The sequence below is a fragment of the Monodelphis domestica genome, chromosome 5 (assembly GCF_027887165.1).
Source record: "Monodelphis domestica isolate mMonDom1 chromosome 5, mMonDom1.pri, whole genome shotgun sequence".
Lineage (NCBI taxonomy): Eukaryota > Metazoa > Chordata > Mammalia > Didelphimorphia > Didelphidae > Monodelphis > Monodelphis domestica.
The window spans coordinates 288,795,101-288,822,088 of record NC_077231.1 but is presented as its reverse complement, the minus strand read 5'-3'; the positions used below and the strand labels follow the sequence as shown (position 1 = coordinate 288,822,088).

The 26,988-nt window shown below is 41.5% G+C and overlaps 1 protein-coding gene across 1 annotated transcript in view; it reads left to right on the top strand.

The window, feature by feature from the left end:
* The window catches only part of DPH3 (diphthamide biosynthesis 3), a 153,362-nt gene that overhangs the window by 113,748 nt on the left and 12,626 nt on the right, over positions 1-26,988 (top strand). The gene's annotated exons all lie outside the window — the stretch shown is intronic.

Sequence of the window (26,988 nt, the reverse complement as noted above, 5' to 3'; positions counted from 1 at the left end):
GCTTAAACCTTACCACTCTTCTGCCTTGGATCCAATCCTTAGTATTTATTCTAAAATAGAAGGTAAGGAGAGGGGGAAAGAGAGAGAGGGAGGGGGGAGGAGAAAGAGAGAAGGGAAGGGGGGGGAGGGAGGAAGCCCACACAAAAGTCTTTAGAACTGATGTAATATAATGATGGGATGACAGAGAATCTTGTCTAGTGCCCCTCACATCTCCACCATCTTAGCAGCCACCTGAATCATACACAAAATCACATCGGCAACAAACACTAATTGGAAAAGTAGGTTGTTGTGTTCTCAACTCCTTCACTTGGGCTTGAAGTCAGACTGAGAATGACCTGAACCAAAACTCATCCATTGATGGAGTCTCTGTTGTCAAAGTAGACTCATCTGTGGTTAAAGAACCCTAGCCAGACATTTTCTCTCATTTGGCTGGACCTCTGTTTGTCTTTTCTAAGTTATTATGAGTAGAGTTGGGTTTCAATTATGACAAAAGCCAGGGAACGAGTCACCATGATAACTCAAGTAACAGAGAATCTATCTTGGAAATGAGGTCAACTGGGAATGTTGGCTATGATAATGGTACTTACCAACATTTTGGCTTGTACATGGAAAAAAATCTCACATACTTTGGGAACAGATTGAGAGTCTTTCAGAGACCAGGAGAGCCTGCTTTTTGTCCTCTCCTCTTACTTACTTCCTAAGGCTCTGAATGTGAGACTTTCCATGGCTTTGGAAGTCTACATGGAGAGGACACGAGGCCTGCTTCATCATGGGGAAAGTTGGGGTGAATACTTCCAGTTCCAAAGTTGAGTGGATCCTTTTCCACTGTTCCATACTGCCAAGTAGGGAGTGGGGGAGCATAGGTAATCAAATCAAAAGAATTTAATTGATTGTGGGAAGGGAAAAGGGCTAACAACTTGGAAGAGCAGGGATGGCTATCAATGGTAGGCCAGACTTGAGCTGAACCTTTAAGAGAGTTGGGAATTCTAAGCATTAGGAGTGAGGTAGAAAGGCATTCCAGGCATGAATTAGCCCCAGTAAAAGTACGGAGCCAGGAGATGTGTTAACAAATGAAGAATCTTGTACAAAACACCACAGATAAGGAATTGTAGAGCTGGTTCTCCCCTCCTCCATTCCCATTTTACAGGTAAAGAATCTGAGGTCCATAAATGTTAGCATCAGAGGCTAGAGCAGAGATTAGATCTCAGATTTGTTCTTTGAGCTATTTTGTTTATGTAATGATTGCTATGGGGTGGGAGTCACAGAAAGTACTTGGGGGTGGGGCTGCCAAACCCCATAAAACCAGCATGGCCACCCAGAGCTCAACTACTCTTCAAGCCACAAGTCATCCTTCAGTGAGTGTCTTTCCATTTGTTTATGCTGTAATGGTTCCAGTAAGTAAAAAACACCGTGGTCCAGGAAAATGTCCTAATGCGTTTGTGTGATGTGATAGTGGCCAAGTAGGAAGGGAGCCTATAGCCAGTGCCACCCGCTTTTAGCCAGCAGTTGACCTTTCCTAAATATTCCTCCATGGCTCAAATAGCTTACCAGAAGGGTGGCTGCTTATAAATCACTTTAGGAAGAGTCATCGTGTGACTTTGTGCCCACAGTTTGGGGGGGAGGGCCATTCCCACAGAGGAATCCATTGTTGGAGACCCAAGAATGTCTGCAATGCAATACAACAGGACTGTTTCTCTGAAACCCTTTGGTTGCCAGGATTTGGAAGGTTCACCGGTGAATGGACGTAGATGGAACTTGTAACCCTGCACCTCTCTCTCTCCCAAACTCGGGGCAACAGTCTTGAAAAGAGATTAATATCTGCTTGTTTCCCTGGCAAGAGCTCACCCCCCTATGAGTTCTAGCCAACTGAATCACTCAAGGACAGATCCAGCCCCTTCTCATCCCTTTAGAAGTGCCAAGGGACAGCTCCAAACATGCCAGTTCATCTTTAGGATGCCTCAACCTACCTAAAAAGTGACTATCTTTTGTCCTCTTAATGAGATACCAAAGATAGGTGGATATGGGTGTAGAGATTAGAGATCTGGCCTCAGAACCGAGAAGATCTAGGTTTGGTCCACATGGCTTGGGGGACCCAAGGCAAATCATTTAATCTCCCAGCACCCGAGAGGGCTCTCTAAGAGGGTAAATTGCAGAGAAATGCCAGCCTGTTTGGGAGAGGAAGTTTCCTCATCTAGAATTCCCTACAGCATTAGTATCACAAGTCCAACAAATTACCAGTGGCCCTGTCCATACTCCTCATAGGAAGAGAAACTTTCAAAAGTCAGTTTGTCAATCCACTAGCATTTATTAAGTTTCTGTTATGGGTCAGGCATTCTGCTAAGTTGCCGAGGATACAAAGAGAGACACAAAACAGACTCTGTTCTCAAGGAGCTCAAAGTCTAATAGGAGAAACAACACACAACTGAACAAAATTTAAACTGAGGGTTTAATTGTTTTTAGTTGCATCTGGCTCCACATGACTGCATTTTGGGTTTTCTTGGCAGAGGTACTGGAGTGATTTGCCATTTTCTTCTCGGACTCACTTTACAGATGAGAGAACTGAGGCAAGCAGGATTAAGTGACTTGCCGGGGTTCACACAGCTAGCTATCTAAGGCAGATTTGAATCTAGGACCTCCCAAAGTATTCCAGTATCTCTGTCAAGAAAACCCCAAATGGGGTCACAAAGTTGGACATGGCTGAAATGATTGAATAGCCAAATAAGGGGGGCAATGCCAGCAGAATGAAAGATGGGCTAGGGAAGGGGGAGACTAGAACCAGGTACAAAACAATTATCATAGTCCAGGTAGAAGATGGGGAGGGCCAGAGCTGAGGTGATGACAGTGAGAATAAAGAGGAGGGAGACAAATTTCCAGGGTGTGCCTTTAGGAAATGGGGCTGACTTTGACTCTCTACAAAACCCCATGAAATCTTAAATCAACAAATATAGAGTCCCCAAGGTCTTAGTGCACTTTTAAGTCTGTGAATTTGGGGGGATACCCTATATTTTTAAGCATGTGCCAGGCAAAATGGAGAATAAAAAAAATATATAGTCAGTGAGTCACTGGCAAAGGAGGCAAGATCTGAACCCAGGATGTCCAATACCAAAACTTGTCTTCTTTTCTGTTGTAATGGCTGCCTTGGTACACATACTAGAGAAGGTTCAGATCAGAGAGGGATCCCTTCAGGCTATGGTGATCCAGCAAGGCTTTCAAGGAGGCAGGGGCACTGGGGCAGTGGCCACTGACACGTCACTCGGTGCCAGCTGCCGCAAATGATCCAATAATCTCTGGCACCATTTGGCCTTGAGCCTGGGCCCAAGAGATGCTTCAGGTGAGATGGCATTTGCTCTAACACCATCCCAGAAAGGGGCAGAGGATCTTCAAACATTTGATTTTGAAAGCAATCAGCAAGCATTTAGTAAGCATCTACCATGTGCCAGGCACTCTTCTGGGCACTGAGGATCCCAAACCCCAAATGAAACAATCTCTCCCTTTGAAGAGCTTCTATTTTGTTAAGGGAGATACTATTTTCACACGGAATTAGATATAAAATATATACAAGAAATCTATGCAATATGTAGAAAAGAAAGAAGACATACCCAAATATATACAATATATCCAAATGATATACAAGCATATACAAAAGATACCCAAAATACAACATAAAGATGTAAAATATGTACAATCTAGATAAAATATTATAAACAATATTTGAAAGATATAAAATATGTGAAAAAATATACAAAAGATATCCATAAATATATACAATATCATTAAAGACATAAAATATAGATAATAGATATAAACAAATATTATATCATATATAAAAGATATTTAAAAGATGAGATACAAAATATATATGCTATGTTCAGAATCTACGAGATATACAAAATAAACACTATATACAAAAGATATACATACTATATGCAAAGGATATGAAAGATAGAAAATATCTCCAAAGTGCCAGATAACTAAGGGGAGGAGGAGGAGGAGCACGTAGCAGTCCGGGTTGTGTAAAAGGTGATGTTTGATCTGAACTGGGAAGGAAACCAAGGACTTGAAGGGGAGGAGGGAAAAGAGGGAGCACAATCTGGTCATGGAGAAGGACCAAGGCAGAGGCCCCAAGACAGAAGGTGGACCGCCATGTCTGAGAAACCACAGGGAGATCATTGTAGCTGGACACCATTATAGGAAGGAGAGTAATGTAGAAGAAGATTAGAAAGGTAGGTTGTGGAGGGCCTTCCATGCCAAAAAGAGGATCTGATATTTGACTCTTGAGGCAATTGGAAGTCATTGCAGGTGGTTGAGTAAGAGCATCCTGGGGTGGGCCCTTCAGTCTTGTCAGGAGTATTGCTGAGGGCATTTCTGGTCAGGCATGAGGTAGACTCTGATCTCCAAGGTCGCTTCCAACTTTAATTCTATGATTCTGCTATAGATAATACATCAACAGATAGAAAGCCTTCCTCTGGTTCATTTAGGATCTCCAGGTACCATCTCACCCCTCAAACCATTGTCTCTTAATCTTATGTTCTTTTCTGGTCACTCTGTCTCAAAATCATAGAAGCTCAGAATTGGAAGGGATCTGAGAAGCCATTTAATCCAAGCTATCGCTGACCAAAGGGCATCTAGGTGGCACAGAGGATAGTGCTGGGCCTGGAGTCAGAATACATGAGTTCAAATCCAACCTCAGATACTCACTAGCAGTGTGACCTTGAGCAAGCCACTTAACTCTCTTTGCCTCAATTTTCCCATTTGCCAAATGAGCTAGAGAAGGAAATTGCAAACCACTCTATTATCTTTGCCAAGAAAAAAGTCCCCCCCCCCCCACAAATTCTACAGCAAATGGTGATCCATTAGTTTGAGCCAGGTGACTAGGCACAGCCATCCCCAAGGACTAAACCACTAGAAAAGCTCATTCTCAACTTTCTAAGTGTTACACATTGCTAAGGTAGCAAGAGATGCATCAATCAGGGAACTGCCAGTTATGGGGGTGGGGGGAGCTACCCTTTTGGCTTCTGACTCTGAATCCAAATATCCATCAGCTCCATGGGTCTGGCCACAGTGCCCTGGGCAAGTTATTTGACTTCTAAGACTATGGGTTATAGACAAGTTGCCAATTTGAGTCAGTGTAGAGAGTTTACACACCAGGAGTTCCCAACATGGATAAAATCACAGGACTGTACCAAAAAATTTCCCTAATTCAACACACATGTTTCCAATATAACTTCATGCCATGCCTGGTTTGAAGAAATTTCTTTTGAAAGGATAACCCTTGATATAGGATAGATTATGTTGCCAGGATGGGTAGAGAGGAGAACAGAATAAAATCTTCCTGGAAATGACTATGACGATAGACCGGACGGGTTCAGAGATTGTTAAGCTAATCAGGATGGCATTCACATCTAAGCTGCTATTTAAAATATCCTTTAAGAACAAATACTAGGGTAATTTAGAAAATCTCCTCCATCACATGTCATCAGGGATACAGCATGCAGCTGTCTCAGGACACATGAAATACCCAAATTTGGATCAGAAACCTAGTGACATCAAAAGAAAAAAAGTTACTTCCCTTTCCAAATATATAAACTCATACATTTAGAGTTGGAAGGGACCTTAGAGGCTGACTAGTCCAACTCCTTCATTTTACAGATGAGGAAACTGAGGAAAACAGAGTTAAGCAACTTGCCCAGGGCCATGGACATGAAATCAAATATTCTTGAACCCAGCTCCTATGTCAGCATTCTTGTAAGTAACAGAGTTAGATTTGAACTTAGTTCCTTGGACACCAAAGCCAGTGCCCTTTAGACTATATCATGCTTCCTCTCAGTTAGAATGGGGTCATAGTTGAGAAAGCAGAAGGAAAGGCTTGGGCCATTAGCCCCTTGGTCTTTCCAGTGTTCCCAGCCACACAGTATAATAGAGAGCTAGCTCTCAGTATCCGGACTTGAGATCTAGGGGACAGGACAAAGACCATTCTTTCTATGAATAGTCAAATACAAATTCCTGTTGTGAAAGGAAGTGATTCTTCTGCTTTTAAGAGAAATTTAATATTAGAGTTTATGAAACAAGGAAGCAAAACTGGGGAAGAGGTGAATTTTGGATAATTTCCTTTTTCTCACTTGGAAAAATTGTGCTGGTTTGTGCCATTTGATGACTTTTGAGAGTCTGGATTAAATATCCATTTTAGCCTTCCTTACTCATTGGAAACTATACTTGGCTTTTGCAGTACTGCCCCCAAAAACCTCAGCTCCGGGGGGTCATCCTCAGAATTCTGGTATTTCATAGCTGGGAAGGATCTAAGGGTGTCTAATCTAATCTGTATTTGAACAGGAACCCCCTCTACAATAATTCCAACAGGGGTAATCAGCTTTAAGACCTCCAGTCCAAAAGTGTGTGGTCCATTCCACATGACTATAATTATTGGGAAGACTTTCCTAAAAGGAGCTTCTTATCAGCAAGGAGGCTCATGGGAAATGTATTTTTTCTTAGCTGGAAGCAGAAACTAAAATATCATGGGAGACAGAAGCCACTCAGGAAAGGGAAGCTTGAGAATATTTGAAAGGGAAGGAAGACAGTACCCTAAACTACTAATGCTACTTTCTTTCCTTCCTTCTTCCCTTTTTCCTTCCTTCCTTCCTTCCTTCCTTCCTTCCTTCCTTCCTTCCTTCCTTCCTTCCTTCCTTTCTTTTTCTTTCTTTCTTTCTTTCTTTCTTTCTTTCTTTCTTTCTTTCTTTCTTTCTTTCTTTCTTTCTTTCTTTCTTTCTTTCTTTCTTTCTTTCTTTCTTTCTTTCTTTCTTTCTTCCTTTCTTCCTTTCTTCCTTCCTTCCTTTCTTCCTTCCTTCCTTCCTTCCTTCCTTCCTTCCTTCCTTCCTTCCTTCCTTCCTTCCTTTCTTTCTTTCTTTCTTTCTTTCTTTCTTTCTTTCTTTCTTTCTTTCTTTCTTTCTTTCTTTCTTTCTTTCTTTCTTTCTTTCTTTCTTTCTTTCTTTCTTTCTTTCTTTCTTTCTTTCTTTCTTTCTTTCTTTCTTTCTTTCTTTCTTTCTTCCTTCCTTCCTTCCTTCCTTCCTTCCTTCCTTCCTTCCTTTCCTTCTTTCTTTCTTTCTTTCTTCCTTCCTTTCTTTCTTTCCTTTTTTCTCTTTCTTTCTTTCCTCCTCTTCCTCTTCCTCCTCCTCCTCCACCTCCTCTCTTCTTTCTTCTTTCTTCTTCTTCTTCTTCTTCTTCTTCTTCTTCTTCTTCTTCTTCTTCTTCTTCTTCTTCTTCTTCTTCTTCTTCTTCTCCTCTTCCTCTTCCTCCTCCTCCTCTTCCTCCTCCTCCTCTTCCTCTTCTCCTTCTTCTCCTCCTCCCCCTTCTCCTTCCTTTTCCTCCTTCTTCCTCTTCTCTCAAAGAGGCGCTCCATTTACACCAAACCTCCATTTTCTCCTTTGCAAGTGTGAATTTCAAAACTATTACACCCTAATCAGACCATTCTTTAGAAGATGTGATTTATCTATTTCCTGATCAGTAACAATGGAGATACTTGGAATAACAGAATCAAGTCTTGGAAACTCTACATTCTCCACCCTATTCAGTTTAACAAGATTTTTAAGGTCTGCATCAAACTCAAGATTTAATGATCTGAGGAGATGGCCTTCAACAGCCATGTGCAAAAAAAAAAAAAAGGACAGACCTCTGGGCTGTCCTAAGTCAAGCTAAGTCCTCATTGGTGCAGATGAGACACAGAAAAAGTGATGTAAAAACGTCACATCACTTCCTTCCTCTTTCTTTTTCCCTGGAGAGACAGTAATCAGGGGGTATCATGCTAAGTGTTCTGACATCTTGGAGTGTTGGGTGGTGAGTTTTGCCCTGGAGCTGATTTCAGGTTTGGGCATCTTAGCTGAGCCCCTTTGGAGGTCAGGCTGATTCCTTCCTCCTTCATACTCCAAACCCTTACTCCCCTATCTCCTGATCTGCCCACCCAATACTAATCAGGCGGGGGGAGGGGGGGAAGAGGGAGAGAAAAACCTACTCCTTCTTCCTTCTTAATCTTCTCCACTATCAATTAAATCACCATAAAATTTAGCAGCTGACTTGGGTATTATATTATTTGGGATTTCCCTTGGCGACCACTTAAATTTAGACTTTTTTAGTCTCAACCATAATTTCACCCTTTACACAAGTTCTTGCTCCTGGTTCTACCCCTCTTTGGTCAAGCAGAACAATGCTAGTCCCTTTTTCATATGTCAGATCTTCAAATCATTAAAGAGAAGGATTGTACCTATATGATCTTGTACAAAGTGTTGAATCTCTTTGGGCCTCAGTTTACTCATCTCCAAAAGTGAGGGTGTTGAACTAGATGAACTCTGAGATTCTTCCCGGTATTAAAATCTATGACCTTTGAGCCAGTGGTCTTTATTTTCCTTCAGTACTGTCATTAAGGATTTGGTAAGAGTAGTTGAAGAGTCATGAATGATCTATTTGCTATGAGAAAAATGGTCACACTTTTACAACCTCATTCATAACTCTTCGACTGCTCCCATTAAACCTTCAACATTGCCACTGAGGAGAAATACTCTAGACCACTTATTCAGCCTCTCTGCTGCTGTAGCAAGAGCCATTTACTAATTTGCTGATGTAATTCCTTTTTGTCCTTCTTGTTTTAAAGTTAAAATGGTAGTGGGGTGGAGAGATAAACATTTATTAAGCACCTACTATATGCCAGGCACTGTGCTAAATATGATCTCAAATCATCCTTTGAAATGCTTATATTTCAAAGATTCACCATTTTATTTGTGTAAGATAATGTAATAGAAAGTACGATGTATTCAGAGCAAGGGGACCTGGGTTTGAGTAGAAGATCTGTGCATTAGTATCTGAGTGAGTTTGGGCAGGTCAATGGGCACCTGTTTCTCCATCTATAAATGGAGAGGTTTAGATGACTTCTGAAGTGCTTTTCTAGTTCAGATCTTAGAAACTTGGAACCATGAATCATGCCTTTCACTAATGCTGATTGCAACCCTTCTGCCTTAGCAAACTATCTTCTTGAATTGCTAGCTAAAAAACAATTCATTACTTGGCAATGAATTTTCTGGGGATGACACCCTTCTAACATAATAGGTCAACAGATAGGAGGCTGGATTAGCTCTGCTACAATGGCTTTTCAAGAGTCCACGGTTAGCTCTACCTGTACTATGGTGAGGCACTACATGCTTCTAATCTGGTACTTTCCATTGGTTCACATTGTTTCTCGTTGGTAAAGTGTGAAAAGAGCCACTTCATTTTGTTTTAGGTTTTTTAAACTTTTATTTTTGAAAAATTACACATAGAAACCATTTTTTAAATAATTGCTTTCTGACATTTTGCAATTTAGATTCTCTCCCTCTTTGCCATCCCTTCCATTCCCTGGGGCAGTAAATGAACTATTATAAATTTTACCGATGCTTTCATGCAATATGTATTTCCATATTCCCCATGCCATGACAGAAGACCCATATCACACATGCAATAAAAAATCCATGAAGGAAATAAAGTGAAAGATAACATGCTTTGATCAGCAATCAGATTCCAATAATTCTTTCTTTGACTGTGGTTAGCATTTTTTTGTCATGAGTCCTTTGGGTTTATCTTGGGACTTTATTTTGCTGATAATTGTTTAGTTCTTCACATTTTATCATTGTACAATATTTCTGTTACTGAATACACCATTTTCCTGGTTCTGCTCAATTCACTTTGCATCAGTTCATATAGGTCTTTCCAAGTTTTTCTGAACTCATTCTGTTCATCATTTCTTATGGTCCAATAGTATTCCATTACAACTGTATACCACAACTTGTTCCTCCATTTCCCAACTGATGCTGATGGACACCCACTCAGTTTCTAGTTCTTTGCCATTACTAAGAGAGCTGCTAAAAAATATTTGTGTGCAAGTGGTAATTTTCCCCATCAAAAATTTAAAAATACTTTTAAAATATTTCCCATGATTCATGTTGTCTCCCACCCCTCTTCCCTCTTCCATCCCAGAGCTGACAAGCAATTGCACTGAGTTATACATGTTATCACTTGATACCCATTTCCATATTATTCATTTTTTGTAATAGAGTATTCTTTTAAAAACAAACCCCCAAATCATATACCCTTATAAACAAGTGATAATGCATATACTTTTCTTCTGCCTTTCTACTCCCACAGTTCTTTCCCTTGATGTGGATAGCATTCTTTCTCATAAGCCCCTCAGGGTTGTCCTGGATCATTACATTGCTACTAATAGCAAAGTTGATTACATTTGATTATTCCACAATGTTTCATTTTCTGTGTACAGTGTTCTCTAGGTTCTGCTCATTTTGCTCCACATCAATTCTTGGAGATGTTTCCAGTTCATATAGAAATCCTCCACTTGGGGCAGCTGGGTAGCTCAGTGGATTGAGAGCCAGGCCTAAAGACAGGAGGTCCTAGGTTCAAATCTGGCCTCAGACACTTCCCAGCTGTGTGACCCTGGGCAAGTCACTTAACCCCCCCCCCCCCCCCATTGCTTAGCCCTGACCACTCTTCTGTCTTGGAGGTTTTTAAAACCCTTACCTTCCATCTTAGAATCAATATTGGCTCCAAGGCAGAAGAGTGGTCAGGGCTAAGCAATGGGGGTTAAGTGACTTGCCCAGGGTCACACAGCTGGGAAGTGTCTGAGGCCAGATTTGAACCTAGGACCTCCTGTCTCTAGGCCTGACTCTCAATCCACTGAGCTACCCAGCTGCCCCCAGAAGGTAAGGGTTAAAAAAAAAAGAAAGAAATCCTACATTTCATCATTCCTTATAGCACAATAATATTCTGTCACCATCATATACCACAATTTGTTCAGCCATTCCCCAATTGATGAACATCCCCTCAATTTCCCATTTTTTGCCATCACAAAGAGGTCAGCTATGAATATAAAAAGAGCCATTTTGAAAGGAGAAAATTCATGCCAAACATAGTTGTTTGTTTTATTCCCCTCAGTAAGGTTTTTTGGCCATATTTTCCTAATTTCACATCAAGAAGCATTTCCTCTACTTCTCAAGGTGTACTGAAATCCTATTCCTTCATTGGTGTCTCAGGCAGAGAAAATGGTTTGAGTGGATTCTATCACTGTATGGGCTATGGGTTCCTGGATCTCTGGAATATCCCAATTTTCATAAAGTAATAGAATTCTGGAATGATTAGATTGCAATACAAAAGTCAGGTGCCTGATGGGAAAATGACTATACAAATTTGTACATTATCTGTAAAATATGTATGAGTAGCTCACAGATAGCCTATGGTTGCAATAATGGTGGACCTTGGAAGATCATTGGGAAATGATCTCACAAGGAAAAAGACCAAAGAATTATGGGAGAATACCCAAACCATGTTAGGGTTATAGGGCAAGCAATATTTGAGAGTGAGAAAATGGACATCAGGTGAAGCTCTGTGAAATTTGTAGTGATTGGGTACCGTGGGCTAGTGTTTCCCCTTCTCATCTGATCTAGAGTTGCCCATTGTGACTCTGGAAGGTAAGTCTATCAAGGGTTAGTTAATATGGTGCATTCGTATTTCTGTGGATGTCTGTGGCTGTTGGTGCTGCTTGGGAGTTGAGATACCATACATGCAAGAGAGGATCTGACTTGGCTCTCTAATCCCATACCTGTGCTTCACACCTGAACCCATCCCTATCACAGTTATAGGTACCTTCCTGGTAGACTGGTAAGATAGGGGGCAACAACAGGACCTGAAAAATCTTGACAGACAGGTTCTTAGATGAGGAAATGGCATTCGAGGCAATGACTCTAACCACCATGGGCAGGATGGATTGGGGGCCCTCTACAGGGCAATGGTAATTCACCCTTTCCCGCTGTGGAAAGATTGCTTTCGCTTACCCCCACCTGTTGGCACTTACTTGAGCTACTTTGATGTAATTGATTCCTTCTTTTTCCTACCCATTTCAGAGCTCTGTGGCATATGTGCTGTGTGACTGCTAAAGTATCCCCATTGCCTATTCAGTTTTGAATACACCCATGAGAACTACAGCTGCCTGAACTCATTAAATTCAAATTTGGCTCAGCACACACACATCTGGCTCCCCAGGACTGTCAACAGAAACTTAAAGACATATATAGAATATTTTGGAGACACTTTCAGAGAAGTCTCTGGCTGATGATTCTAACAGAACCTGGATGATGGAGGTGCTTTTAGGCCCTCTTGTAGAAGAGGGAAGATGATAGTTTCACTGGACTAACCTATACTAACCCAGCTCCTGCTGGGCAGCATCTGAAACCAAGGATGGGCAAAGGTTTTGGGGTGCCCACTTCTGGGATAGTGACTTTATTATTGACTTTATACACTGAATGTGGGCTCAGGGCCTTGCTTGCAGATTGGGAAAAGATCAATGAGTCAAAGGAGAAAAGCCAAATGCAATTTTTTTTTCCATTTGGACATTCAAAGACTGTCTTCTGAAGACAGCACAGAATGTGACAGAAATGGAAGCTAAGGGCAGTTAGTCTCAGACACCTCGATAGGAATGTTCTTCATGAGATGACTGCAGCGAGATGAAAGGATCGCAGATTTAGTCCTGGAAAGACCTTAGGCATCATAACGTTTCCTTTTTGCATTTTGCAGATGAGGAAACTGAGGTCTAGACAGGTTAAGTGGTTTTTCCCAGGATCACAAAGGAAGTACCAACACCTGTATTTGAACTGAGACCTTCTGACTGCAAAACTGGGTAGCCATGTTGCAATGAAAGTGACTGGTCCTAGCGAAGAAAGCTTCTAGCCCGAGTCCCCCAACCCATTTGATGAAATTATAGGATATAAGAAGAAATAGACAGAGATGATGAGTGTTAAGAGTTTACCCCTTGGTATAAAAGGGGTGTATTCCAGGAGTCTTTATACATTGTTCCTATAAGAGGCAGGAAGGGAACCTCCAATCAACTTGATGGAGTTATTTGGTGGATGGGCACTGTCTGGCTGATGGATTAACCACACACCTTGGGTCAGTATGAAAAGTAAGCTAGCCAACTCTGTAGTCCATTGATAGACAATGCTTCCCTGGCAGAGTGGAAGAGAAATAGTTATGGAGAAAGAACCTAGCTCTTGAGAGGGAAGCTCTCTTTGGCTCTTCCCCTGGTATCCTTTGCAGAATCCAGCTGGGGTAGAGTCAGGACTGTACCAAAGACAGCTTTTACTGGATCATGAGGGCAATGACTCAATTTTCAGTGTGAACAATTACATCCTGAATATCCAAAAGCACTAGAAATCAGGAATTGATTGATTTATTTTAAACCCTTACCTTCCATCTTAGAATCAACACTGTGTATTGGTTCCAAGGCAGAAGAGCAGTAGGAGGTGGGCAATTGGGTTTAAAGTTAGGTTTAAGCCCAAGGTCACATAGCTAGGAGTATCTGAGGCCATATTTGAACCTGGGACCTCCCATCTGTAGGTCTGGCTCTCTATCCACTGACCCAACTAGATGCTGTAAGGCTTAATTTGTTTTGTTGATCATCTAGACTTAAGAAAATGATGAGGAAAATGTTGAACTATATATTAAATTCAGATTAAAGTTAAGAGTATGTCATACAAATCTATTTTTTTTTCAGAGTCAGTTCTCAAACACTTACTGGGTAAAAGGAATTCATCTGGCTCCAGTCTCCCTTTCCAAATTTACTATTATTGTGATTTCCAAGCCTACTTGCTATTTCCTGAACTTGGCACACTATCTCCCACCTACTTGCCTTTGTCTACATTGTCCCTTGTGCTTGGAATACCCAGAGAGGAAAAGTTTGATCTTTGTCTCTCAGAGAAGAAAAAAACTTAGTCTTTTGTGGTTTTGGCACAAGTTTGTCAGAGCCAAATGTATTAATTAAGTTATAGATCAAAGTATTTCTTTGTAGAAAGAGAGATTCAAAGATACAGAGATTCATCCTACCTTTAAAAAATTACTCTGCCTTAAGAGTCTTTTCCTAGTTAAAATGTATTGGTTATAAAAACAAATACAACATTCCATAATCAAGGAAAAATGGAGAGGACAGCTAGGTGGTACAATAGATAGAACACTAGACTGGACTCAGGAGGAGGATCTGGGTTCAAATTTGACCTTAGACACTTCCTAGCTATGTGACCTGAGGCAGGTCACTTAAACCTATTTGCTTTAGCCCTTGCCCTTCTGTCTTAGAATTGTTTCTAAGAAAGAAAGAAAGAAAGAAAGAAAGAAAGAAAGAAAGAAAGAAAGAAAGAAAGAAAGAAAGAAAGAAAGAAAGAAAGAAAGAAAGAAAGGAAGGAAGGAAGGAAGGAAGGAAGGAAGGAAGGAAGGAAGGAAGGAAGGAAGGAAGGAAGGAAGGAAGGAAGGAAGGAAGGAAGAAAGGAAGGAAAAAAGAAGGAAGGAAGGAGAAAGAAAGGAAGAAAGAAAGGAAGAAAGAAAGGAAGGAAGGAAGGAAGGAAGGAAGGAAGGAAGGAAGGAAGGAAGGAAGGAAGGAAGGAAGGAAGGAAGGAAGGAAGGAAGGAAGGAAGGAAGGAAGGAAAAAAGAAGGAAGGAAGGAGAAAGAAAGGAAGAAAGAAAGGAAGAAAGAAAGGAAGAAAGGAAGAAAGAAAGAAAGGAAGAAAGGAAGAAAGAAAGAAAGAAAGAAAGAAAGAAAGGAAGGAAGAAAGAAAGGAAGGAAGGGAGAGAAAGAGAGAAAGAAACTTCATTCAACAAACATTTATTAAGCACCTACTATGTCATGAAAGTGAAACAGAAAGATTTCAGTGAAGGAATCTATATTGGAATTGATAGTTAAAGAAATATCAAGAAAGTTTCTCATTCTTGAGAAAAAAGAATGCAATTTTGTACTTCAGAGAAAGACATGGAGAAAATATGATTTCTTAATATTTCTAAAAGAGGGATCAGGGGTCAGGAGTGTTTCTACATCACAATACTTAATTTCCCTTCAAGCCTCAACCTTCTGCCAACTCCTATGGGAAAATTTCCCCAGTACCCTCATTGTTTGTACTTTCCGCCTCCTCCGCTTATCATGGTTGTTCTTATCCACTGTATTCACATCTTGGATCATCGTAGCATAATCCTGAGCTTGCCCTAAGGACTGGGCTCTCACTGGCCATCCCCCCATTCTGCCAATGGCATGCAAGCTCTTGGATGATAGGCACTATATTTCTTTCATGATGTCAAGCATGGTGCCTCATATGCATTGAATTGGCTTGGATTAAGGACATTGTCCAAGGTTGCCCAGATGATGAGGCACAGAGGAGAGATTTGAACCAAGATGTTCTGATTCGAAGCCCAATGATTTGCTTTTTTCATCATCCCTCCTCAAAAATGGCCAGTTTATGGGGGCAGCTGAGTGGTTCAAGGATTGAGAGCCAGGCCTAGAGATGGGAGGTCCTGGGTTCAAATGTGGCCTCAGACACTTCCTAGCTGTGTGAAACCTGGGCCAGTCACTCAACCCCTATTGCCTAGTCCTTACACTCTTCTGCACAGTATTGACTCTAAGATGGAAGGTTTTTTTAAAAAAAATGTTCACTTTACACTCAGCACCAGAATGACATTACAGATCAACCCTAGGGGCTCTAGTGTCACTAATGAGAAGCTGCTACAATAGCATTAAGATATAAAGGGTGTTTTCCTTTTTTTAAAAAAATCAACATATATATTTAGAAATATTTATCAGCTCTCCCTTCCATTGTCCCCAACTAACAATTTAAAAAAATCTTGTAATAATTATTCATAGCCCAGCAAGCAAATTCCCTCAGTGGTCATAGTCCCAAATGGATGTCTCATTCTTATTTTGGAAGCCATCCCCTCTGTGGCAGGAGCAGGGTGGTGTGTTTCATCTTTAGTCTTTTCGATCCATGGTTTATCATTGCAGCGTTGAGTTTTTCAAAGTTTGCTTCTTTTTAAATGATGATGTTGTCATATAAATTGCTCTATTAGTAAAGGAAGTGTATGCCTGGTAAGTGAAACCATCCTCGCCATCTCTCCTTAGATTTTGGTGGGAAAAGCCCAGGAGCCTGAACTCTGGAGCCTGGGGAAGAGGAAAGCTTTCAGCCCAGTTCCCATAACCACAATCTTGGGCCATCAACCCTTTGGAGATGCAGCCAGGACCCACTCCTGCAGGGGTTGTTGCCCTTGTGACTGAAGACCCAGAAAAGAAAGCTCTTGATCTTGGCAGTTGGGGCATCTAGGTAGAACAGTGAATAGAACACCAGGTTTGGAGTTTGGGAGCCCTGGATTCAAATCTGCCCTCAGATACTTCCTAGCTGTGCAGCCCTGGGTCACAACCCCCATTTGCCTGTGAGAGGCCTTGGTACAAGCATTCTATCAGAGTTGGAACAACCACATTCAATCAACTTCTCCTTCCTCTCTCCTTCCTCCTCCTGGCTAATGGGTGGGATGCCCGAGTCCTTCGTTACTTCCAAATTAGAGAACCCCAGTGAGGACCATGGTTGGTCAGGTTCTCATTCAGGCCTTTCTGGTTAGTTTCTCATCCCAGATGCCAGAAAAAGGGAGAGTTCAAGATAGTCTAACCGATGATCCTCTGAATATACAAGAATGGAGCAGGAAAACTCCCAGAAAGGTCAGAAGAAGGGAGTGTGGCTGAAACTTCTGTACCTTGGCATGAGCAAGGCTGGGCTCAAAATCCCACAGAAGTTTTCTTGGACTATCATAGTGGTTCAGGGAAAGGCCACAGAAAGTATTTAAAAGAATGGAGGGACTGATTCATGAGGAATAAGATTAAAGGCACGCAGAATGTATTACTTGGCCAAAGAATGACTAGTAGGGTGGAGAGCGAAAGAGAAGGAAGGGGCATGACTGCAGTTTCCAAATATGTGAATGGCTTCACTCGCCAAGGAGGGAAGAGTATGTGCTTGGTACCGGCTGTGAGGGCACAGGAGGAGGGGAATTTAAATGAGAATCTGAGAACAACTTAAGGAAAACAAGGGTGGTTAGACAGTCTCTAAAGGGCAGTGGGAGGGAGTCCCTGTCAACTTCTAAGACCCATCCTTTTCATGTGGATTAAGGTAAAAATTCTTTACTGGCCAAAAGTTTTATTTTTTATAGTATTCGGCTTATTTTTTGTTTAAAATAGTAAAACATCCCTAAGAAATGGTGCCTTAGAATGCCAACTCCTAAATGTCAGACATTGAGTCCCTTTGTACATTATCTACACTATTTGGGATGATACCTACTAAGCTATCTATTAAAGCTGGCCAGAACATGGAAACATCACCTCTTTTGTTCCTTTCCCTTTACAAGGACAAGGCATATGAAGGACGTGGCCAGGACTAAGTCATCTCAAGCATCTCCCACTTAGTACTTCTATGATTTGAGGCAAGATACCCTGGCTAGCTCCTGGTTTCACCATCTGTAAAATGGGAGGGTTGAATAAATGGTCTCAGTCAATGACATATGCTGCACGACCCTCTCGTACGTTTAAAGACCTCTCAAGACTTGGAGGCTGTGTTCCCTTAGTCACCACCTCATTGTCTAATAATCTCCCCTGTTTGGAAGCTCCTCTGGAAACTTAATCTAGGACAACATATGGTGTGACAACATATGGTGGTTTACTGGCATACAGTAAACACACTCTCTCTCTCTCTCTCTTCTTCCCTCTCTCTTTTTCTCCTCTCTGTCTCTGTCTCTCCCTCCCTCCTCTCTCTCTTTTTCTCCTTCTCTCTCTCCCTCCCTCCTTGTCTCTCTCTCTGTCTCTCCATCTATCTATCTATCTATCTATCTATCTATCTATCTATCTATCTATCTATCTATCTATCTATCTGCCTGTCTGCTTGCCTACCTGCCTCTCTCTCTTCTTCCCTCTCTCTTATTCTTCTCTCTGTCTCTGTCTCTCCCTCCCTCCTCTTTTTCCTTTCCTCCTCTCTCTCCCTCCCTCCTTCTCTCTCTCTGTCTCTCTCTCTCTCTGTCTCTCTCTCTCTCTGTCTCTCTATCTATCTCTCTGCCTGTCTGTCTATCTGCTTGCCTACCTGCCTCTCTTCCTCCCTCTCTCTCTCTTTCTTCTCGCTGTCTCTCCCTCCCTCACTCCTTAACTCTCTCTCTCTCTCTCTCTCTCTCTCTCTCTCTCTCTCTCTCTCTTTCTCTCTCTCTCTCTCTCTCTTTGTCCCCCCCCCATATATCTTCCTTAGGCAAAAATGAATTCTTTCATGCAATCATTATTATTATACTATTTGATCCTTATAACAACAACCCTGGGATATAGGTGCTATTATTGTTATTTTATCTTTTTAAAAACCCTACCTTCCATCTTAGACTCAATACTGTATATTGGTTCCAAGGCAGAAGAGCAGTCAGGGCTAGACAATGGGGGTTAAGGGACTTATCCATGGCTACACAGCTAAGAAGTGTCTGAGGCCATATTTGAACTCAGGACTTCCTATCTCTAGGCCTGGCTCTCAATCCACTGAGCCACCTTGCTACCCCCATAATGGTGCTATTATTATCCCCCATTTTACAGATGAGAAAACAAAGGCAAACAGAAGTTAGGTGACTTGCCTAGATTCATACAACCAGAGAATATCTGAAGTCAAATTTGAACTCAAGTCTTCCTAACTGCAGGCCTGAAATTCTATCCACTGTACCTCCTAGCTGACCTCATATTATCTCAGACACTAGGACAGGAGGAATGTTTAGTGGACTTTTTCTAACAACCTTCTGGGGTACACAAAGTCTTTTGGGTGGTATTATTGAGTACAAGAAAACAGACATGTCGGATGGGAGGGTAGAGAGGTAGCAGCTTCAGGGGCCAAGCTTTGTCTGGGCAGGTGGTTTTGAGAAACTACCCAGAAGACTTCCCAGCCATCTCTTTCTGGCCATACACAAGCCCTACCCACACTGCCCAAGTTTTACAGAGGATCATTTATCAAAAACTTCAAAGTGTCGTGGTGTATGTTTCTTTGTTACATCCTGAATTGGCAGTACAACTGGGGAAAAGACATCAAAGTTTCCAGTGTTGAGTTCTAGAATCTGCTGGCTTTATTTTCATGGCCAAAAAAATCTTATCCAGGTAGTACGGTCCAGACATCTGGTTCTGCAAAATGGTGCCGTTCCCATACTGGTGTTTTCTGTGCCTGGCTCGTTAGCCTGCCTGAAGTACACTGGGGTCAGCAGAGTCAATGAGAACAATCTCAAGGGAAAAGACCCCAAGGAAACGGCATCCAGGGTCACCTATGGTGGAAGGAAGGGACTGTGATTCTGGGCCATTGGCTCATTCCCAGAAGAAATTCAAGTTCTTGGCGAAGGGAATTAGAGCTAACCTGGTCTCTTTTGGTTACAACCGTATCTGTTGTTCAACCACATTTGCAAGTTCTGGGGGAAGCTAATGAGGAGTTAGTGTGTGCCCATGGGAAGTTATGTGCAGGCTGAACCAATCACTGATCAATGGCTATCACCAACCTCTCTAAAGACAACCAATGTCTTCCTTTTTTCAGTTGGTTCCTGCCTATTCCCTATTTTCCAAAGACTAGTTCAAGTTCAATGTCTCATCTGTAAAATGAGAATACAAGTGCATCTTGCTTCTCTGGGTTGTTACAAGAATCAAAGGAAGCCATCTACATGTGAAGGGATTTGCAAGCCTTGTAGTCCTATATAAATATTAGCTAGTATTATTCTTATTGTTCAGAAAAGAAAGTATTCCAACACCAGGAATGAAGCAATAAACAACAGGTAACATAAGGCTTGTCTACTGCTTTACTTACTAGCTCTATGATTTGAGACAATTCATTTAACCTCTCTTAGTCTCGATTTCCTCATCTGTAAAATGGGTATGGAATAGCACCTACCTCAGAGTTGTGGTAAAATCAAAGGAAATAATGTGTACATACATATATATATATATAATATATATATATATTATATATATATATATGTGTGTGTGTGTGTGTGTGTGTGTGAGAGAGAGAAGAGCTTTGCAAACCTGGACTTTTATATAAATGTTAGCTATTATTATTATTGCTCAAAACAGAGAAATTCCAGGATGCAACAAACAACAGAAAGCATAAAACTTGTCACCTCACCTATATTTCCCAATGTATCTATCCATCCTCTTTTCCTTCCAAAGAGAAATCTCTTATAACAACAACAACAAATTTAAAAGCAAAAGAAAGTGAATCTCAAACCTGAAATAATTTTAGAGAGAAACTTATTGGGTCATTTGGTAGAGAAGAACTAGGAGCAAGAAGGTGTGGCTCCCTCTCATCCAGGCTTAAGTTATATAGAATTTAGGAAAAGGTATACAATATAAAGCAGTGTTGATGAGAAGACAACTTGAAAGCAAGGTGGAATGAGATGGATATCAGTAATTGTAAACAACCAATAAAATGTAGGCAAATGCAATACAGAAGCTTGGATGAACTCAAAATAAGACCTGGGTGAGGAAAGTTTTAGGTGGATCTGGCGTAGAGGAGCCCCAGATCCCTCATAGCCATCTTCAGCTTTTCTAAAGAGGAGGTCAAGGTGACATTTTGGGTTCAAACAATTTCTATTTACATTAAGTTGGGTTCAAACAATTTTAATAAATGATCAATAATAATCCCCCATTCCCTCTTTTTAGTAGAACTAACCAATCAATCAATCAATCAGCCAACAAGTATTTTTAAAGTGCTTACTATGTACAAGGCACTGTGCTAAGTCCTAGAGATACAGAGAAAGGCAAAAGAGTCCCTGCCCTCAAGGAGCTCACTGTCTAATAGGAGAGGCAAAATGCAAATAACTTTGTACAACCAAGATAAATCTTGGCAATCAATCTTGGCAGTGGACCTTAAGTCAAGTTTAATTCCCACCTCAGACCCTTACCAGCTATGTGACCCTGGCTGGGCAAGTGGCTTAACTCTGCTGCCTCAGTTTCCTCATGTGTAAAATGGGAATAATAGTACCTACTTCCTAGGGTTATTATGAGTACCAAATGAGAAAATATTAAAGCACTTTGTAAAGCACAAATTGTTATTGTAATAGAAATCCATTGTAGTGATTCTCCTACTATGTTCTAACATTCTCTTTCCTAACACTCTTTGCACACTCCCCAACTTGTACCCTCTGTCCCTAATGTATTTTTTCCTGGTGCCCTTAACTACTCCCTACAAAAGTGTAATTGATCACTCCACTCCCCAGTTGCTCCTCTAGTGGTAAATCTGATGTTTTAAATCTTCTAGAGCAAATGGTAGTACCTTCCCTGTCTTCCTCCTTTCCCTGAAATAGAGCCCCAGAGCCCTTAAAGGCCTTCCCCAAAGTCATCTCCCAATCAGAACCATAGGTAAAACCCAGAGTCTTCCCAAGGCCAGCCAACCAAGGTACTCTACTTCTAAAAAAGTATATAGAATATTTCTCATCTAATGTGATTTTTAAAAATTTTAAATCATGACTGGCAGTCAATTCATCAGCCAATATTAAAATCTAAGAAAACATAATCTAGGACATCATGTTAGCTCTCTCAAACACTGGACAGCATTCTAAACTCTGTTTCCAAAGATTGGTGATTCCTAATCCAGTACAGTCTTCTGGATGGTTTGAGGTGAGAATGGAAACCTGATCAAAAACAGAAGGGCTGAAATTTAGACCTAAGGATAGAGATGGTATTGCTCAAATGAATGCATTGGAGCAGGGGCCCTGAGGATGTTCTTGAAGATTCTTCAAATAGTCCACTAATTATACCAATCAAATTACCCAAAAATTATTTCCTAGAACTAGAAAAAAAATAATGAAGTCATTGCCAGAGACCATCATACCCTGACTGATTGACAAGGTCACGGTCCGAGGAAGGAAGTTCAGTAAAGCAGACCCCAGAATGATGGCCCCCTGATGATCCCACTTTGTGACTTCTTTCCCCAAATTTTCCCCACTGGTGGATTTGTTATGATTATTATTCTCTCCCCAGTACAGGAGAAATAACATAAGAGCAAATACTTATAGGATCAATAAATATATACCCTACTTTAAGCCCCCTAAGTTATTACCCCCAAAAGATTGCAATTACAGAATAAGAGCCCAAAGACTACTGCCCATGACCCCGCCTTTCTCAAGCACAAGATATGCTCAAAGGCCCTACAATAAACACTAGCTGAAAGGTTGAGTACTATGATGAATCTTGTCCTACAGTTACCACATTCGAATGAATTGTTGGAACAGAAGCCAAGCAACATCGCTAGGCATTTCAAAGTAACACAAGAAAAACAGAACTTGTAAATTGAGGAAAACCCCAAAATTGGTCTGCCTAAAGTCCTCACACCTAGATATGAAGATGTTTTGTTGTTCATCTCCCAAGCAATGATGATGGATAGTGAAAGCTGACCCAAAGCACAATGATCAGCAGGTCAAAGGGTACTAACCTACAAATGACTTTATTCACATTAATCATATCTATCACAGAGTGTTGTAGAAACCTAGTAAACGATCACAGAATTCTTTGTTGTAGTAATATCACAAGAGTGTTGTTTAGGTGATTTGATAATATCTAATCAAACTGTAAAATGTCACATACGTAGAGAATTGATTATGTGTGAGTACCAAAAAAACCTAAATAAACGTACCATGGTACTATGGCAGAGTACTGTGTGTGATGCCTGTATATGTGGGCTGAATGCACGGGGTGTCTCATCTCCTTATTCAGACTTATTCAACAAATTACTGGAACATATAAAAGTCCATCTGTCAGATTTATGGATAAGGGAAGACTTTATGACCAACCAAGATATAGAAAACATTACCAAAAAATAAAATGGATAATTCTGATTACGTTAAATTTAAAAGTTTCTGTACAAACAGGACACTAATGTATTAGCTTTGTCAAAGGGAGGAAACAAAGACGTATCTTGCAGGGCAAGACTAGTGGATCCCCATATTTCAAGACTTATGCATGCATTATCACACAAAAACATGTTTCTGTATTTTTCATTTTTGTAAGTGAATAGTCTTATAAAAACAAAACCCCAAACTTGTATACCTGAATAAACAAGTGATAAATCACATCTTGTCCCTGGCATTCCTACTCCAACAGTTCGTTCTCTAGGAGGAGATAATATTCTGCATCTCTACTCCCACAGTTCTTTCTCTCAATATGGATAGCATTCTTTCTGGTAAATTCCTCAGGGATATCCTGGATCATTACATTACTATTAGTAGCAAAATTGATTACATCCTAAAAATAAATTCATACAGGATATTCACTTAGATATTTTTGAGTTGAATGTTTCATTTGACTAGCTTTTCAATTTCCTCTCTCCATACTGTCACACAGATCTCTCTCTGCCCTCAACCAAAATTCATTTCTATCTCTAACTCTAACTCTGCCTTCATTTCTCTTCCTAACCCTAACCCTAACAGTAAATTTCTCTGTTCTGCCACTGTCCCCCCACCATCCCCCCCCACACACATACATACACACTTCCAGCATAAACCTGCCTGCCTGCCTGTACTGGATGAATTCTTGGGCCTGTCACCCAGATCTCCTTTCCCTTCCTTCAGCCCTAGAAAAAGTAGTGAAGAATTAACAATATTGAAAAAGAAAAACACAATATTGAAACTGTAGGGAAAACAAGGAGTTTGAAACAACCATAAATATAGATAGGTAAGTGGGACAACAAGAAAAGGCAAAATCAGAACGTAAACCCAAGATCTTCAGCTTTATATGATGCTACGTGATGCCCACCCCCATTTGATAAAAGGGCTTCTCTTTCCATTTTAAAAATTATTATCATTTTATTACTTAATTTTCCCCATTACATAAAATCCGGATTTTCTGCCCACGTTTTCAGCATTTCTAAGATCCCAATTGTCTCTCTCTTTGTCTCTCTTTCCTCCCCCATTCTGGAGATGGTAAGCAATTTGATATGGTGTGTACAAAACTGAAAAAAGGGTAGGCTTGGGTCTGGATTCCAACACTGAGATACCAACAGTTCTTTCTCTGGAGGAGGGATAGCATTCTCCGTCATAGGTCCTTTAGAGTTCTCCTGGATCTTTTTTTTTTTAATTGATTAATTAAGAGAATTTTTCTATCGTTACATGATTCATGTTCTTTTCCTCCTCTCCTCTCATCCCCCTCCTGTACCATTCCACTGGGTTTTACATGTGTCATTGATCAAGACCTATTTCCATATTATTAATATTTGCATTAAGGTGATTATTTAGAGTCTACATCCCCAATCATATCCCCATCAACCCATGTGATCAAGCAGTTGTTTTTCTTCTGTGTTTCTGCTCCCACAGTTCTTCCTCTGGATGTGGATAGCGTTCTTTCTCACAAGTTCCTCTGGATTGTTCTGGATCATTGCATTGATACTGGTAGAGAAGTCCATAATATTTGATGGTGCCACAGTGTATCTGTCTCTGTGTACAATGTTCTCCTGGTTCTGCATTACTTCCTGCAGGTCGTCCCACTTCACGTTCTACTGGATCTTATACTGCCAACATAGCTGAGTCCTTCACGGTCCATCATTTCACACTATTGCCCTTACTGCATCACTGTGCTTTCCTGATCCTGCTTGTTTTCACTCAACATCGGTTCACATCAGCCTCAAGAGCGTCATTTTTAAGAACCTCCCAGCATAACACACTCCCTGGGACAAGGGGACGGACCAGTCTTGAGGGCATCCTTCAGATTTCTTTCTCCATCTCCCTGACACAACTTCACAATACCCCACTTCCTTGCAGAACCCGTTCCCTGGTGCATCAGACCAAGTGCTGTGGGTCTTGGGCAAGGGGGGCCTGGGCTTCCCCATGGTGGGGAACCAGTCCTGTTGCTCCTGGCAAGGGGCAGCAGGATTGTGGGAGAATCTCTGGGAGACATATGCACACATAGCCTCCTTGCTCAGGTTGACTAGGTTATTGATGAGGTTGACCAGCTGGCCCCTCAAGACAATGTACCCTTTCCCCCCTCTGTACCTCTCCATGTGGGTCAACCAGCAAGCCCAAATGAAGACACACAGGCAAGCAATTTGCAGACATTTGCAGGGCAGGGATAGAGTGGTTTGTGAGTTTGGTGTTTGCTTTTTCATCTTTATCTTATTTATATTATTTCCTCCTCTTCTTCACTCCCCCCCCCCCCCACACACACACATAGAGTTGGTGGAGGTTTTATTTTTGTGGGATTTATTTTTTTTTTAACCAGATCGACCAGCAGACCCAAATGTGGCCTGCCTCCTCGATCCCACACCTGGACACCCTGACACAGGATCACGTTTGATGATCTGCAGTTGGACGAGCACATGATCTTTTGGTCCTCCTACCCCATCATGTCTTCTCCCTCACTTCACTTGGTCTTCAGGGGGTTTTACTTGAGGTTTCCTGTCATGGTCATCCTCCCATGTTTCCTCTCTGGCCTGTCATTCTCTCCAAGACGTCCCTGTAGAACACCTTCTTCTTTTCCCTCTTTGCCAACTACATGCCACCTGCCAGAATTCAGACAATATCAAGAAGGGGATGGGGAGAAGGGAGGGATAAGTACTGGGAGGTGATTGAGGGAAATTATCTGATGGGGTGGTGGAAGGACAAGTGATTGAAACTCATCTGAGCAGAAAAATATCCATCCCAAGCTCATGGACCCCTGGCCACATCGAGGCAGGGTTGTGACCAGAAAGAAAAGGGACTTGAAAGAGATGATAGGTTTAAAAAGGGGAAAGAGGGGTGGGGAGGAGGGTAACTGGAAGAGAATAGGATGGAGAGCATTCATCTTAAGGAGAGCATTCATGATTAAGGAGAAACTCTGCCAGACACACCCAAGAAACCAAACAGAAGGCAGAATGAATTTCAAAGCACTGGTGAATTCAAGAATACATTGAGACACAAAGAATCAAGGATACCCAGACTTTGACTCAGGTGAATTCCTTCCAGGATTTCATGGGCTCCCTTAATGATGCTTTGTTTATCACTTTAACTTCCCACACACACACACTTTTTAAAAACTGGCTTTTGGAGACCTCCAACAATCCTTTCCATCAGTTCCTCCTTGCCAAAACCATTTCAGATGTGAAGCATCGCAGAACCTGTCAGCCAACCGCACCCTACCCTCCCTGTGTTACTGCCTCCTAGCCAGTCACTGACACCGTGCTCACCCTGGACTTGGAAGCCAGGTATTTGCTGCTAGAATTTGCCCAAGTTTTAGTGACAGCATGATACACAGGACTCAAAGGGTAACCTAGGTTCTCTCATGGCCAATTGTTTTTTTTTTTTAATCTAAATTTCATCCTTTGAAAAATCTGTGTCTGTGTCTTTGTGGGGGTGAATTTACATTTAAATTGTCAACCAAAAAAATGCAATAACTTAAAAAAATTATTATTATTATTTTAATTGTGAGTTCTATATGGTGCTAGGGCCTTGGGTCCTAGGACCAAGATTCTCTTACGGATAGGTTGGGCCTCCCCTTTTGATCAGGACCCACCCAAAAAGGGTCTAGCTAGGGAGATGTCAGTGCAACCAGGGCAGCCAGGCAAGAAGTGCCTCCAGGCTCTCATTGAAAAGTATGTTGACATTTTCTCTCCTTACTTATTCTCAGAGTAAGACATACCTTCCCTCCCTCCCACCCTCTGGCATCATGTAGGTACCTTTACAACACAGAACTGGGACACTTGGACCCTGTCATCCATCCATCCATCCATCCATCCATCCATCCATCCATCCATCCATCCATCTATCCATCTATCAACTTACTGTGAGACACCAGATTTGAGAAAGGGGCATGATGTTCATTTCTATCTCCTCCCCCAATGATGCATGAGCCTCTAAGCCGAGGAAGATCTGCCACCCGGCCATAGTGTGTCACAGCCTCTTGCTACCTGGGAGTCAGGGCTCCTCCCTCGTCTCTCTCTCTCTCTCTCTCTCTCTCTCTCTCTCTCTCTCTCTCTCTCTCTGCTTGACACAGGACAGGGCATTTCATTGCTACTCTCTTTCCTGAAATCATCATTCATATAGTTGGTGCACCGCCCCCCCCTCCAAGATGCCTGTGTCAAGTGGTCTCCTGTTGAACCCAATCAAGTAGTCCAAATGTGCTGCTCTCATTGAAAGTGTTCCTTGCCAACTTTT